Source organism: Choloepus didactylus, chromosome 6 (assembly GCF_015220235.1).
Source record: "Choloepus didactylus isolate mChoDid1 chromosome 6, mChoDid1.pri, whole genome shotgun sequence".
In the NCBI taxonomy this organism is placed as follows: Eukaryota; Metazoa; Chordata; class Mammalia; order Pilosa; family Megalonychidae; genus Choloepus; species Choloepus didactylus.
The window spans coordinates 51614984-51632125 of record NC_051312.1 but is presented as its reverse complement, the minus strand read 5'-3'; the positions used below and the strand labels follow the sequence as shown (position 1 = coordinate 51632125).

The following is a 17142-nucleotide window of genomic DNA, read 5'->3' as shown; positions in this document are numbered from 1 at the left end:
CCCCTTTCCAGAGTAGGGCACTTTGCACATGCTATCAACTTTTAACCCATTCCATTTCTGAAATTATGTGGAAAGAAAGGAATTTTTTCAGTTGCCAGGTGAGGAATAGTGGGAAATAGAGGATAAGCTCAGGGAATCATGATGGGTTGAGAAGGTGGTCTGGAATGTGGTCTTCCCGATGTCCAGTGGTCAACATTTTATGCACTTCAGCCCATGCCTCTTTGATGGTAATGTTGATGACTTCAGCTTAGAAGAATCTATGGGGCTCCTCCATAGCTGGTGAGATTAGCATTTATTCCTTTAGGAAGCAGATAGGGCTTTTGAGCTTGGACATTTTGCCACTTAAGATTAAAAAATGCCTCGTGCATTCAATTCTTCTCTTTCTTCCAGTGACTATATCCTGCAAGAGATCATGACAGCATTTTCCAATTATGTACTTCTCAAAATTCAAGAAGGGATATAACCTAATTTCTTCTACAGATAAATCATTTTATATGATCCTGTCTTGAGATACCACATTTCTCAGCTTTAAACCTAAGACATTTCTTAGGTTTTTGAGCACTCAATATTTTCCTCATTTTGAGCACTCACTGTTTTCCTCATCTTGTGTGCATTATTCATATATGGGGTTGAATTCTTATATATTTCTTCTTTTTTTTTGTTTCCTTTCTTTTTAAACTCAATGTTAAAGCTTGGTTTACATACTGATTATAAAAGTACAGGCATAATATATTGAGCATAACTGAAAATAGCTCCGTATCAAACTGCCCTTCCTGGAGAAGGTAAAGCATAATTCATTGGTTTAATCATTGCATTCCACAAAGGGCGATGTCATTTAACCAGCTTTCCTCTCAGTGCCAGGAAATCAGCTCAAAGTATTTTTCTTCAGATAAGTGAACATGCTTGTCATAGCTTACTTATGCCTGATAAATCTTTCTATGAAATATTTTACAGAGAAATATGTAAATATTTTGACTGCTTGTGCCATTCTTTTCAGAGTGTTTTGCAGATTACAAATGGATTTCTATTTGAAAGGGGAAGGAAAAGCAAGCAGAAATTTCTTAATGTAGCATTTTTCATTAATGAAGACAGAAAGACTAAAAGATTTTTTTTTTAAATGGGGTCTTATATAAATAGCCAAGAGCCAAGAAGAGTAATATATAACCCATAGGTTGGCTTCAAAGTGATACCAGTATAATGGAAGTAGATTATGAGTTTTTAGGATAGCATGTCCTCTTACCTTTTCTTCGTCGGAAAAGACATGTAAATCAGGACTTAGAAGTAGAAAATCTGCCAAATATACATCAGCAGAGACTTTCTATGTAGCAAGACTTTTACGGGTTTGCTACATCTTATATGAACAAAGGTCTACAGACCAGCCTTTAATCTTAAAAATATATGTTCTTTACAACTTACAGTTAGCAGATGTGATATATTCTGAACATAGATAGGGCAGACAAAAATTAGGAAATTTCCCCCAGCTGGTTCTTATTACATGTAGAAAGTGAAGTCTTTGTTTCAGTTCAATTATTTAATTTTTTTATTTTTTCATGATTAACATTTAAGAATAAGATAATTTGATGAAATTTGGAACACTATTAAGAGACTTAGTATGTCAGCATAATTATGCTGATTCCACCATCTGAGGTGACATGGTAGTAGGTATTTTTAATTGTCGAATGACCATATCTCTCAATTTTTAAATCAAATATGTTTTTTTCAATTTCATGTGTTGTAATATAAGTATATGACTTGACAGAGGAAGGCCTTACATCAGAACACTAGCTCAGGTTGACTTTAGAGCTGAACAAACTATCAGTGTTCATGGTTTGAAGCAGAGAAAAAAACTCTGATCTTAACAAAAAGAAGACACATTGAAAAGATAGCAGCAATGCCCAGAATTGGCAATTGGCTGGTGGTCTAAGGCTTAGGAAATGGAGAGCTGCAGAAGCCAGGAAAAAAGAAGTTCCGAGTTACATTGCCTCAACCACCTGATCTGATGGAGCCATGGGCCACATCTGTACCTGACAGCATATGACTTCCCTTCATTTTCTTCTTCTTTGGCCCTTCATTTTCTCCTCCTTTGCTTTACCTATTCAAAATTCAGAGTTCCAGAACAAATGTCTTATCAGCAAAGCCTAGCTTTATTGGACCGTCTGTGTTATAGCCAGACCACAAGTAGTAGTAGCGATAGGAAACAGCCACTAGTAATTGTCTCCCCACCCTGTTGGCATACAGTGAGGCATAAGGATGCTAATAAAAGTAGCAGGAAGTGGATAATGGTCAGCAAAAACATGACAAGTATCTTTCCCAAATGAATATTGGCTTGGAAATCATATGTTTTTAAACTAGACTTTATCATTAAATAACTGTGAGTCATTGGATAAGTCCCTTTCGTATCTTTTCCTCAGTCTTCAAAATAGCAAATTTAACTTAGAGAAGCGGTGGGAAGTAGGTGGCACTTACATTACATTCCTCTGGTTTCTATAGCAGACATCACTAATCAATCACTCTATTCTTCCCTTATGAGACCAGATATGACTTCTAAATCCTTCTCAATATGGAGCTTTGGCAGCAACTACCAAATGATTAGATGTGACAAATGAAACAAAACCTTGCAGACATCTCTGAACTAGAGGTTAATTACATTTCTTAAAGTGTCAATGTTCTTTGAAGTTCCAGGGTGAAGAAATATTGTTTACTGTATTGTTTTAGAAAATTAGAAAGAGCCTAGACTTACTGGGAATAGACTCATGAAGTAGCTAATCCAGTAATATTTGATTGAAGTGAAATAAAATATTTTCAAACTTGATTGCCTTTCACTATGAATGTTGAGATGTTCAAGGAACATTTTGTTCCATTAGGAATGTGCTATGTACCCCTGCCCTTAATCCAAGAGACCCTGAGCTCATGAAGAGTATTATTTGAACAAAAGAAGATTCTGGTCTGCGGTTTAAAACTAAAACATCAAAATTATATTGTGGATGGTAAGTATATACAGCATTATATTGCCAATGGTACAGAAATTAACATTAGCCATGAATTATATTGCTAATGGTAAACAAATTGCTGTTAAAATAGCCTTTTAAAGTTTATAGAATATAGGCTCTGAAGTGGCTTAAAAAATCTATCTGTAATTCACAAAGATATATATTACTGTCTTAGTTTGCAAGAACTGCTATAACAAAATACCTTCAACTGGTTGACTTAAACACCAGAAATTCATGTCTCATGTTTTTGGAGGCTAGAAGTCCAAAGTCAAGGTACTGGCAGGATCAGGCTTTCTTCAAAGTTTGTAGGGTTCTGGTGGCAACTTGCTGTCAACCTGTAATTCAGTCTTTGTCTCCATCTGTCTTTTGTCTCCTCTTATGGCTTCTACTGGCTGACTGTATCTGAATTTCTTCTCCTTATAAGGGCATCTAATAGCATATTTAGCTATTAGACCAAATAATCATAGTTTTTATATCTTTTTTGTTTACTTACACATTTGAGTAGTGAATCTTCCCTAGTTAGATTTTTTTTTTTTTAACATCTCAAGCCATATTCAGATTAGATTGAATTGCTAAGTAGAGGAAGTAACAGCAAATAGAATGACTATGTTCCCAAGAATTAGTCTCCGATGGCAGACAACATCCCTTCTTCACCCAGTGGGTTTCCATTGTCTTCCGAGTAACTTTGGGCTGTTTGTGTTCATGAACACTTCAGTTTCCTTTTGGAATGATAATAACTTCTAATATATCCTTGAACAATGCCAGGAAAATATCCCTCTACTTCGATGGAAATTTCTGGTGCCAAGAAATCACAAAATGCCTTTCTTAAACCAATCATTTGATACTAGCCTTCTGATGGGTATCTGAAGCAGGGCTAGTTTCACAGCTCATCCTTCTTCAGCAAGACCTTTAGCAGATTGCAAAACTGCCCACAAATTCTTCCCATTCCTGTGTTCATGCCCTTTAGCAATACAACTTTGCCCTTCCTCCCATCAACAGGTGGAATCTCTTTCTCTACTCCTTGAATCTGAGTTGACTACATGACCTGCTTTGGCCAAAGGGATGTTAGCAAATGTGATGGAGCAGACGCTGGTGAAGTGCCTGCTTATTTTCTTGCTGCTCTTTGGAACTACGGACACCACCAATATGTGAATAAGCCTAGGCCAGCCTGGATGAGAGACACGTAGCCAAATAATCTCCATCACTTTAATTGACACAGAGTCAGTCACTAGTCATATTAGTGAGGCCTCTCATGACCATCCAGCCCCAGTCGATCTGGCCCACTATGAACTGTTTAGGAGATTCTCAGAATCTTTAGAAATAATAAATGTTTGGGTTTTTTTTTTTTTTTGTCTTTTTTTTGTTTGTTTGTTTGTTTTCATGACACTGCATTTATTATCAGAACCAAAAGTCAACAGTGAATGGATTGACTAACTGTGCTCTTTTGTTCATGTTGGACATTAACTTAACAACCAGAATAGGAATACAGTATTGTTTTTACACCACAGAGGTTATGCCTGGCCTGACTTTCAGCAGCAGATAGATACCCAGGAATTGATGGCAGTGCCATTTACCATATGGGGAGACACCCTCCTTTACATTCAGGATTTTTTTGTAGGTCTGGGGAGCACCCAGTGCTGGGCTGAAAACATCAGAAGATAGGGAGAAAAGCCTAAAATAAACATTATCTTGGAGGGCCCCTAAGTGCTAAGAGCCATAAGAAGTCTCATATGGACACTTACAGCACCAAAACAAGCATACTTTGGGGATCACCAAACTAAAACTTTATAACTTTATTCATGTCTGCAAGAGACAAGTGACACTAAAGAGTCTACCACTTTAGCGGCAACTAGAGAAAACTGGCATTGCCCAAATGAAAAGCAGTAGCAATCAGGATGGTTCCAGTACCTCAAAGCTCCACAAATGAGATGTTTTCTTTTGCCTGTTGAGGTTTTCTTCTCCTTCTTTTCTTTGTTTATTCATCATTCTCTCTTTTTCCAGTTCCCATTAGATTTTGCCCACACACACAACTGGCATCTCAAAGCTTGCTTCTTTCTCCTTTTCATCGCTCTTTTCTTGCTACTTTCTATAGTGGGCAGTACAATGCACCATGATATGGTGACATTCAAAATGCTCCTCTACCACAACTCTGAGTCTGGTCACTGGTGGTTTGGTGAATTGAGTCAGTTCATTTTGAAAAAGGCAAGTAAGCAGTGAAAAAGAGGAAATCCTCAAGGCCAGAAGCTATGAATTCCTCAAAGTCCCATCACTTTTCCTAACAGACTGGCCAAGCTGTAGACCATGTTCAGTGCCTCTATCATTCTAGCTCATTCTTTGTCTTCTCAGAGGGCCTGATGACATCATTATAGAGACACTAACACCTTAAAATGTTTCTCTCCAACCTATGATGACCCTGGAACACATGGTGAAGAATTCAATATCCAGTTACCAAGTATATTGAAAACCCACACAATATAGTCTAGAGTATTGTACTGAATTTGGAGGTAGGACACAGACTGTGCCTTTGTACTCAAATCATTTCTAGAGACTTTCAGTGTTGCTGAAGCTCATGAGTGCCAATTTCTTTCAATATTTAAATGCTCAAAACTATTGAAGCATGCTTTAGAAAGCAAGTTGTGTGAAAATACTTTAAAAAAGGTATGCTTATCAAATCTCCCTTCCCTTACTTGCATTGTTTTTTTTTCTGACTGGTATCTGCATCAGTTGTAGAGCTGACAGATTGACTGTCTGACGTTTTGCTGTTGTCACCTAACTTTTTAAGCCTATTTAAATGTTTATCAGTTTCTCTGAGTCCATATTTGCTACTTATAATAGGAGAAGGCTCAGGCAGTCCCACTCTGGATTTAAAACACCAGCTCCCAGTCTTTCACAAATGCAACACTTGCAGAACTCATTATTTTCTCCAAAGAATCCATTTCCATAATAGCAAGAAATTTCGTCTCCAGGTTCAATATCTCAAAGCCTTCACACATGCTGTATCTCGACCAGTTGATACAAACTTACAGTTAGGTCTGCAATCATGATTTGTAAACGCAGCAGGACCAAGAGAGTTGAGCACAGTGTTTGCTTGTGGAATACAAGACACCGAAGTAGTTTTCTCTGTGTCTAAGTAGCATGTTCTACTCAATTTCTGAGTTTGGCAATACAACCCACCAGTAATTCTATTTTGTCATTTCATTTTCTCTCTTTTGTTCCAACTATTTTGGCTCCATTTTGTTCTGATGAGTATCTACTTGTTCTAGTTTGCTAATGCTGTGGAATGCAAAACACCAGAGATGGATTGGCTTTTATAAAAAGGGGGTTTATTTGGCTATACAGTTAGTCTTAAGGCCATAAAGTGTCCAAGGTAACACATCAGTAATCAGGTACCTTCACTGGAGGATGGCAAATGGCGTCTGTAAAACCTCTGTTAGCTGGGAAGCATGTGGCTGGTGTCTGCTCCAACGTTCTGGTTTTAAAATGGCTTTCTCCCAGGACGTTCCTCTCTAGCAAGCTTGCTCCTCTTCAAAACGTTACTCACAGCTGCACTGAGTTCCTTCTCCCTGAGTCAGCACGTTTATATGGCTCCACTGATCAAGGCCCACCCTGAATGGGTGGGGCCACGCCTCCATGGAAATATCCCACCAGAGTCACCTCCCACAGCTGGGTGGGGCACATCTCCATGCAAACAACCTAATCCAAACATTCCAACTTAATCCCCACTATTATGTCTGCCCCACAAGATTGCATCAAAGAATATGGCTTTTTCTGGGAGACATAATACACTCAAACCGGCACACTACTACAAGGTAATATTTCAAATCCACTGTCAGTTGCAAACATGTAAATAAATACATATTCCTTGAATAATTTCTCTTGCATTTTGTTCTTGTTAAGAAAATAGTGTTGTGCCCATTAACCTGAAGTCAAACATTTGAAGGCTTTCTCCAAGTGTTCATCTTTCTTAAAATGTTTAATTACTTCCTTTAGTTCTTCTTGTCTTCCTTTAATAGGCCGAAGTCTCACAGGATTGTTTCAAGGAAAACTGTCAGATTTTGAAAAATGCCTTGAGCTCCTCGAAGGAAAGGTGCTAGAATTCATTTTGTGTGTTTGAAAACCTAAATAGGGATCAAGAACCAAACTGGTTGCAAGGTCATCATTTTCACAAAGTTCCTTGGCAGACATTCTAGAAGGTGGTACATATTGAATCCAGAATTACTGCTTGACCTCCTTTCAAGTGCACTCTTGCCAGTCTTCAGGGTGTCCTTTTCTGCGTGCTGTAATTTTGATTGATTGTGCTGATGGTCATTAGGCAACTTGCTTCCATTTCTCCTGCCATTCTTCACCATGTTCTTGGATTCTCCCAACCACTTCATACAGACAGCCTGACTCAGGTGCATTTAATCACTCTCTTCAAATACCTTAGAGGTTGATTTCAATGTTCTCTCCAGCCGGCACTGCCCGGCTCCTTCTCACGTGCATCTACGGCCCTGCTGCCTGGCCGCTGGAATGGGGGGGCCGGGTGGGGCGCACTGCTCCACAGCCCTCTACCGTCTCTCCTAGAAAATTAATTACCAAAAAATAATTCCAGAGAAAAATGGAGAGTAAAATCCAAGATGGCGGCATCCACCGAAGCACCGCCTGCTCTATGTTTGTTGTTTTAAGACATTAAGTGTTTTTATAATAATACTTAAAAAAATTGTTAAAGAAGTTGTAGGTTTACAGAAAAATCATGCAGAAAATGCAGAGTTCCCATATATTCCTTCTCACATACACAGTTTCCCCTATTATTAGTTCTTTTCATTTGTATGGTAAATTTGTTATGATTGGTGAAACAATAATATTATAATTATACTGTTAAATATAGTCCATGGCTTGCATTAGGGCTCACTGTTTTGAATAGTCCTATGGGTTTGTTTTTCTTATTTTTTATTCTAGTAACTCATAAACCTAAAAATTCCCTTTTAACCACTTTCAAATACATAATTCGGTCGTGTTAATTACATTCACGATGTTACAACCATCTGTTACCAAACTATCACAACCATCCATTACCAAACCTTTTCTGTCACCCCAACAGAAGATCTGGATTAGTGAAGCATTAACTTCCCATTCCCTAACCCAACCTCTAAATCCTGCTAAGCTACCTGATAGTTTTTGACTGTGAATTTGCTTATTCTAATTATTTAATATCAATGAAGTCATACAATAATTGTCCTTTTATGTCTGACTTACTTCACTCACCATGGTGTCTTCAGGGTTCATCCCTGTCACATGTGTGGGAACTCCATTCCTTTTTATGGCTGAATAACATTCCATTGTATGTATATACCACATCTTGTTTTTCCATTCATCTGTTGATGGATACCTGGGTTGCTGCCATCTTTTGACAATTGTGAAGGGCACTAAGTTTTAGAATGAATTTTTAAAAAGCAAAATATAATTCCACTGGTTTCTTTTAGTCGCCCCATCACTCACACACATTTGATCTGCCTATGCTCAGAGGGGTGGCATAGGGGTAATCTATAAAAACTCCTTAGATCTACCCACAGATTAGCAATTAAAAGAATTAAGCCTTAGATGCACTGGAAAATGTTAATGATGCTGTTTCCACAGTTTTTAAAGGAAACTGTCTTGGACATTTTGTTCGTCATTATTTTAGCTTAAGGCATTTTTTTTTTTTTAAGGAACACATCCATCCTCTATGTTAAAGTTCTTTTTTGTATCTAGCAATGATAGAGGTTTCAAACACTTTAAAGCTTATAGTGGAAACTTTATAATGTCAAGTAATTCCACACTTTTGCCCCCAAAAAGTAATTTTGTAGCTTGTTCAGGGTTTATTAATTTGCATGTGGATTTGGTGTGGCATTAAAGAGTGAAAAAGTGAAAGAGACCAAGGCTATCTCAAAGAGAAAGGAAAGGAACTTCGTAATATTAACATAACATTACCTTTTCTATGGGGACCTGGAGATCAATTTATTTTTACAGTTTATTAAGTTTCCTGTTTGAGACTTTTGGCTCTAAGTCCTAACATTCCAAGCTGTATCTTATCCTGTACCAGGGTTAGTTGATTCTTGTCTCCTCTCCTCCATCCTTGGGCTGTTTCTGACAATACAGCTTTCTATGTATTCCAAGATTTGTTCTCACATTCATAGTTCTTTCCAGAATTTTCATCTCTTTTGACTGTACACTTTGATTCTCTTTCAAAGCTAGCTAGTTAGCTTATATATATAGTTATGCCTGTCTGTATACACATATGTGTGTCATGCCTCTCTGTTTCTCTTTGTGCTTTGGAAATGGTTTTCTGTTGGAAATTTGGCTAGAGACATGTTTGGGAGGAATAGCAAAACATGGTAATCTATGGTCAGAGAGATCGTGCCTAAATGATGTATCAAATTTTCACTTAAAAAATGCTTTTTTGTTTTTTATCACCCCAGTTCAGTAATGTGATAGTGTTATGGAGTACACAAATATGCCATTTATGCAGTTCTGTAGTTCTTCAGTCTGGTTTTATGGTGTCAATTATTTTGATTGTTATATCTCAGAAACCATAAAGAAGTTGACAGAAAGTGCTACTTTCATGACTAGGCATATCTTAGTATTGTCATTGCATTCTTTAAAATCACATACCCAGACTCAACATAGAACCACACTGTTCCCTGCAAAAGTGAAAACAAGGTCACAGTGATTCCTATGGCAATTTTGAATAATTACTGGTAAGAATTATCTTTGGATTAAAAAATTCAAATGATCAAGAATTAGACTCATGGAAAAGGTCTCATTTTTGGTCCAATACCCCTTGTATGTGACATGTAGTGTGCTGTGTTGTTTTCTTTAGAAGTCAGTAGCTAATGTGAATGCTTTTATCCTGGATAACTCAGTTCAAGTTCTCTCCAAATTTCTCTCCAAAGATTTTCCTTCCAAAATAAGTAGACCTAGCACATATTGAAAGTGGTACTGGCTCTTAACTTTGGGCATGATGTTGTGAAATCCATTGACTCTGAAATAAAGGCAGCAGAAAGCAGAGGTGTTTCACAAAAATATATTTTCTTAACTCCTTCCCAGTCAGAGCTGCCTATATCAGTAGGGGAAACCACCCAGAGGAAGATATTCTGTGTTAACAGTGGATTGAGAAAATCGTGACTCATAATTGGTAATTTATAATCCCTTTTGCTTTCTCACAGGGACCTCAGACAAAAAAAGAATGAGCGGTCTGGGACCTTGGAACATGAATAATGTCAACTGACTATAATAAGCTAATGGGATATGTGAGAAAAATAACTCTTTTTTTCTGCCTATTGCAAAGATATTCCACACCTGGTTCTAGTGATGGATGCTCTCTTTTCAGCATCCAGCATGCGAGACAAACAAGAATCTTGACTGTACCTGATGTAGTAGCCCAGAATCAAATTCTTCTGGTCTCCAGTTTTCCTCTCACCAGCAATGGGGGCTTGCTTGACTTTGAACATGACTTCTAACCCCCATTGAGGTATTTGTTTATAGGTATCTCTAGCTGAATACAATAAAAATCAGGTGTATAGTATCATGAAGCCTCTCCCAGTGTGTGTGTGGGGGGGTGGGGGGTGGATTATGAGAGCATGAGCTGGCATCAAGGAATCTCTCAGCCAAGGAGAAAGCTTTGAATTACCTTCTCTCCACCCCGCTGTCCCAGAGGCAGTCATACTATTTCAGCAGCACCTGGAATTATAACAATGCCAAAAATGAGTTGGTAATTCCATGTTTATTTATTTCTCACAAGTATTTACTGAGAATATAGAATAGTATGCACAAAACACTATGAAGCTGTTGTTGGAGATTCAAAAGACTAAAGCTTTTTCTTTAAAGGAGGATTAGGTGAAGGTAACGGAGTAAAATCACTGCTTAGCTCTCAAGGAGGTTTTAGGTATTGATTAAGTGAGAGTATGGCACTCAGCCTTGGGGATCCAAACTAATTCATTCTTAAATTACAGACCATTTCTCAATTCTGATTATAAGTGTGCTGTATTCATTCACGCCACAATTGTTTTATTGAACACCTACCATTTTTCATTAACTTATTTGCTCATTTTGGAAATGCTTATTGGGTGTCTATTATGTGCCAAATCCTGTTCTAATATCTGGGATGAACAGTGAACAAAATGGACAAAAATCTATGGAGATTTTGCAGAGGGGGAAGACGCATAATAAAATTAAATTAAAATACAATATGTTAAATGGTAAAAACTAAGGCAAGAAAATGGAATAGGGAGTGTGTGTGTGTGTACGTGTGTATTGGGGAGAGCATTTTAAATAGGATAAGGACTGACTCTGCCTTCGGTTTAAGGGAAAATGTGATAAATGAGACAGACATGCTCATGGAACTTATAGACTAGTGGAGAAGAAAGGTCAGTTTACAGATAATTGTATCAAATTGTTTTATGATGGGAGTATATATAATACTATGGATAGGGACACAGGACAATGGGCTCTTTCCTGGTCTTGGGGGTCAGGAAAGGGTTTGCAGATGAATTGACATTCAAATTGAGACCAAAATGTTAAATGAACCACAGGAAAAGAGGAATGAGGATGGGAGATGAAAGAAAGGGTCAGCAGAGGAAAAAATAAGTTCAAAGGTCCAGAAGGAAGTGGAAACATAGTACATTCAAGGAACTGAAAATTCAAAATATCTGGAGTCTGGAGTGGAGGAAGGAGACTGAAATGAAATGAATCTCCAGAAGTAAGCTATGATCACATCACAAAGGCACTGAATGTGATTTTAAGAAATTTGGACTTATCCTACAAAGAGAAGGCATTAAAAGTATATAAGGGTTTAGAAAAGTCTTGAGGTATATTCCCTGTGGCAGGATGGATCTCAGTTCATTTTGATCCAAAACACCCTCTAACTCTGTTCTTTGATTCAAGTGATGACTTTGTCTTTCAAGTGTAAAGTGCATTTATCTGTGACCTACGTATTTATTCATTCATTCAGTTGTTTATTCATCAATAGATATTTAAGGCTGGTAACTTACAGTCTGTCAATGCACAAATAAACCCTCTTAATTCAAGTATCTAATAAGTTGTTTCACTTCGATCTAAAATTTCTGAGCAGACAGTTCCTAGTACAATACTGCAATTTTGAATTGTAACTCACATTTTTAACCAGCTGTTTTTGTATTTGAGTATCTGGCTTTATATTTTGAACAGATTAAATATAAAATAATTATTTCATAATCAGCTCTCTTAGGATGTTAAATATTATACGTTTTCTAAAATCAGTATACATGTACGGTTTTTAGGAACATTTGGGATCATAGACATGAACTTTTAGAGTCCACAGGGGTCAAAATTATTAATAAGTTCACAAATTGGAAGAGAACGTAACTTAATTTATATTAGCAAAGTTTACCTGTAGTGTTACCATTCTTATTTTATATATTTTATATTACTTTACATATTTATATTTTAATAAGTTATTCTTTAAAAATAATACAAATATAAGGTGCAAAAAATCCAAAAGTTGGAGAAGGGTATACAGTAAATTCTCATTTCCATCTCTGTTCCCAGGCCACCTTGCTTCCTTCCTGATGTTATTTTTATATAATACTTTCAGATGAGTTTTATGCATATACAAATGTATATTAACATGTGTGTACATATCAAGACACAAATTTTAGCATTCTGTATACATTGTTCCTCATCTTGCTTTATTACTAAGTAATATATTTTTATCTTTCTGTAATGAATAATGAAATAAATTTTAGCACTTTTTAGTTCTTATACTTAAAAAAAATTTATTGCAATATCATGTACACAATTCAGATTTCCTATTTTAACAACTTTCAAATGAACAGTTTAGTAGTATTAATTACATTCACAATATTGTGCTATCATCACTGTGCCTCATTCTTTTTCATCAGCTATGCTGTATTCTATTACAAGGTTGTACCATAGCTAATTTAATTAATCTGTCATCTATGGGATTTTCCTCCAATTTTTGCTTGACATAAGTATTGCAACACAAATCATCACATGGGATTCTATCTATAGGGCATCTTAGAGATGGAAGTGCTGGTTCAAAGAGTATGTAAGATTTGAGAATTTTAGTAAATATTGATACGTTACCTACATAATACCATATTTTCCATCAGCAATGAGTAAGAATGCTGATTTTCCTACACCCTCTTCAACACAATGCCTTATCAAACTTTTTGATCTTTGCCAAAGACCAAAGTGGTAATTCACTATTGTTTTAATGTACATTTCTCTTTTTAAGAATAAAGATGAGCATCTTTTCATATGCTTAAGATTTATTCATATATCGTTTTCTGTGAACTCTCTGTTAATAGCATTTGACTATTTTTTTCCCAGATTGTTTTTTTTACATATTGATTTGTAGGCACTGTTTATATATTAATTATTGAACCCTTTGTGATAAGAATTAAAATAAGTTTTTTTTTTCCCAGTTTGTGGTTTACCTTTTAATTTTGGTTTAGGTGTTTGTTTTTGCTATGTACATTTTTTTATGTAGTAAAATTTAATCCATTTTTTCTTTTATCACTTCCATGCTTATGTATTTTACATAGAGAAACCTTTCCCACTCAGATTAGATATTTCAAAAATATCATGTTTTGTCCTAGAAAGTATATGGATTAATGTTTTACATTCAAATGTGTGATACAAAGATATATTTTGTTATAGTAAATGATATATAAATCCAAGTTTGTCTTTTCAACACCATTTAAAAAATAATTTATCATTTATTCCTTTATTTGAAATAGCATCTTTATCATTTCCTAAATTTATAAATATTCTTGAGTCTATATTTGGACTTTCTATTATGTTCTGTTGATCTTTTGTCGATTCATGTGCCAGCATTGTATGGCTTCAAATATTTTAACTCTAAATATGTTAATCGCTGGTAGGTCTATTCTCCATTCACTAGTCTTCATTTTCAGAGTTACTTTTGATAAAATTTGTTTATTTTTTTATATGAACTTTTGTATAGTTCCAAAAAGTCTTGGTATTTTTTGGTGATTTTATACCATTTAAGTTCATTTGAATAGAACTGGCACCATTTTGAAGTTGAGTCTTCTGCAAGAAGAGAGGATATTTTTTGCATTTTGTTGAGTCTTCATTTTTGTAAAACAGTCAGTGGGCCTGTACTGTTTTGTGATAAGGTAAGAAAAGGAATTGAGAGTAAACACCTAGAAACTTTCAGAGCAATTTCATGTGATTGTGACATCTAAGTATACGATCATTCTTTTAATGATTCACATTTATTGCATTTTCTAAAATTATCTAACCATGAAGAATAAGAAATAGAAAATTGGTAAGCACTCCTGAAAAACACTACAGCAGTTTTTGTGGCTATTGCTATTATTGTTTGTTCAATTACTGCTTATTAAATTTTATTATTTGAATCCATATACATAGATATGTTGATTCATAAATGCATAAATATAATTTTATCTACATTCTTTGTAAATTTTATTTTCCTTTTTGCTTGGCTTTCTTTTTTCTGCTCATCTCCCCTAGGCACACTGTCTCCCTACCCCAAGACAATTCATGTTAATGATATATTATATATTCTTCCATATTTTATCTAAAAAATGGTAATAGTGCAGGTATTAGTGGGCAAAAAATGTCTTTTTTCTGAATTTTAATGAGAATACTGCTAGACTTTCATTATTAAATATGACCTTTGGTGATGAAACAGGGTTTCCTTAAACATGTTAAGAAAATATCCTTCTATTCCTCTCTTAATAATTTAAAAAATATAGGAATAAATTTTGAATTTTATAAAATGTATATTTAGCATCTATGGTGATATTTTTCTTTTATATATGGTGAATATATAATCAGATTTCCTAATACTGAATCACTTTGCTCTCCTGGAATAAATTCCATGTTGTTGATCATGGTGTATTCATCTTTTAATGTGCTGGTGGATTCTGTTTGTGAATAGTTCATCTAAGATTTTTACATTGAGATTTGCAGATGAGATTCCCTTGTATCTGTCTTTTTTTGTGTTCTCAATATTAATGCTATGCCAATTTCATAAAAAATGTTCTGGAAATAATTTTGGAGTTAACTGATATTGTCTGATAGAACAATCCGTCTAGACCTGGTGTATAGGGGTGTGTTTGAGGTTGTGATGTTCTTTGATAGCTCTGTTTTTCCATTGGATTAAGGACAGTGTCAGTTTTAGTAATTATTTTTCCGTATTTGTATAAAGGTTATGAAGTAGTCTCCTAAGAGTCCCTTAATGTTTTCTGTATTTGAGATTTTCTCCCCATTATCATTTATTTGGTGCATTTGTGCATGTTCCACTTTTTTGATTAGGTTCTGTACATATTTTTTTTTTGTCAAAGAGAAACTATTAGGTCTGTCATATTGTTCTGTTTCTTAATTTATTACTCTTACTGTTATTAATGTCTTCACTTTGTTTACTCTAGGTTTACTAAGTTGTTCTATTTGAAATAGCTTGAGTCAGATGCTTATTTTATTTATTTTTATCCTATACTTTTAGTAACTATAAACGTGTAACACTATGAATTTTCTTCTGACATGTCTTTAACATTAACTCATATATTTTGATATTTATTATTTTAATTACAATTATTATGAGATACACAGAATTTTAATTTTTAGCATCTCTTTGACCAAAGGGTTACTTAAGAAAGAGTAATAAAATTTTTCTTATTGTTGTTTGGTTTGCAATTTTGTGGTTGATTATTATTTTTTTAAGATGCTTCTACTGTTTCTATTTTATTGGAATTTTCAGGTTTTTGTTGATTATTAATATGTAAACAAACCTCTGTGTTTGTATTATATAAGCAGCTTTAAGATCATATAATATTTTTACACCCACTTGTGAGTTCTTTTATTGGATCATCCACTCTTTTATATTTTTTCTCATTCATCTATCTCAAACAGAGGTAAATTAAATTTCCCTCCTTCTACTGTACTTTTGATTATTTTTTCCTTGAATTACCTGCATTTTTATTTTAAACATTTTGATGATATATTTGGTTTGAGAAGTGAAAGATTTTGATTTTACAAAAGCATTCTTTGACTTCTTTATTTTCTTAATCTTGAATTCAAATTTAGCTGATTCTGAGGATAACCCATGCTTCTTTTGGTTTATATTTTCCTTTGGTTTATATTTTGTGTTGAAATAAATCAAATATTTTATATAAAGCGGCTTTTAGCTTACTTATATTTATTGATATAACAGTTTTAGAATTACTTATGTCATATCTATGCTATGCTTACTCTTTTGAGGGCTACTTAAGAAAATCTTTCACTATATATTCTGATTCTCTACTTTGTTTTGCATTGCATGTGTGTTTCTAAGTATAGTTCTATTCAGTTTTTACTTCTATAAAATGACTATTACAGGCTTGATCCTTGATTTTAGATGGTATAGACAGTTTCCCTACAATGAACAATGAAAACAAACATCAATATATTTCCACTTCCTAAACCATAACTCTCATCCACAATGCAGTTTTAGTTAATAGCATATTTTCTTCAGTATTTACTGTTATACCAGAAATTATCAACAATAAATAATATGTCTGTCTCTTCTTCTGGAATACCTATTATAAATATTTTGGATGTGTTCTGACTTCTATAATTTTCTCTCTAATCCTTCAATATTTTTTGCTCATTTTGTTTTTAATTTGCTGTAATTTTTGTAGTCTGCTCTCTATATATGTACTGTGCTGGCTCATACTTTATCTCCTTTATTTTTGTCATGTTGTCCATGAACTCTATATCTACTTTGAGCTCTTGCATTATAGAGATTAGTACTTTATTAAGGTTTCTATATTCTTGTTCATTATTTCTGTTTACAATTTCCATATACTATATGGCAATATTTTTCAAGTAAGCCTCTGACAATTGCAATTTGTCATCCTCTTCCTTTTTTCCCTAACATTATCCTAGCTAATTTGATTATTTCTTAATATATATATTTTTTAATGTTCTATTTAGGACAGCTAGTTCAAAAGTCCATGCTGTTTCAAGGTCATAACTCTGTTCTACACTAGTAACCATTTAAAACTGACTTCCCCATAACACGGGATTGAGTGCGAGGGAGTTCTTTAAGCCTGTATTTCTTCTTAGGCAAAACACTTTGGCAGCTATCGGCCTTCTCACAGCACAGTCT

At 34.8% G+C, this 17142-nt stretch overlaps 1 pseudogene; it reads right to left on the bottom strand.

Annotated features, from left to right (window-relative positions):
• Nucleotides 1-5673: 5673 nt before the first annotated feature.
• On the bottom strand, nucleotides 5674-7366 carry LOC119536927 (annotated as a pseudogene).
• Nucleotides 7367-17142: the final 9776 nt, after the last annotated feature.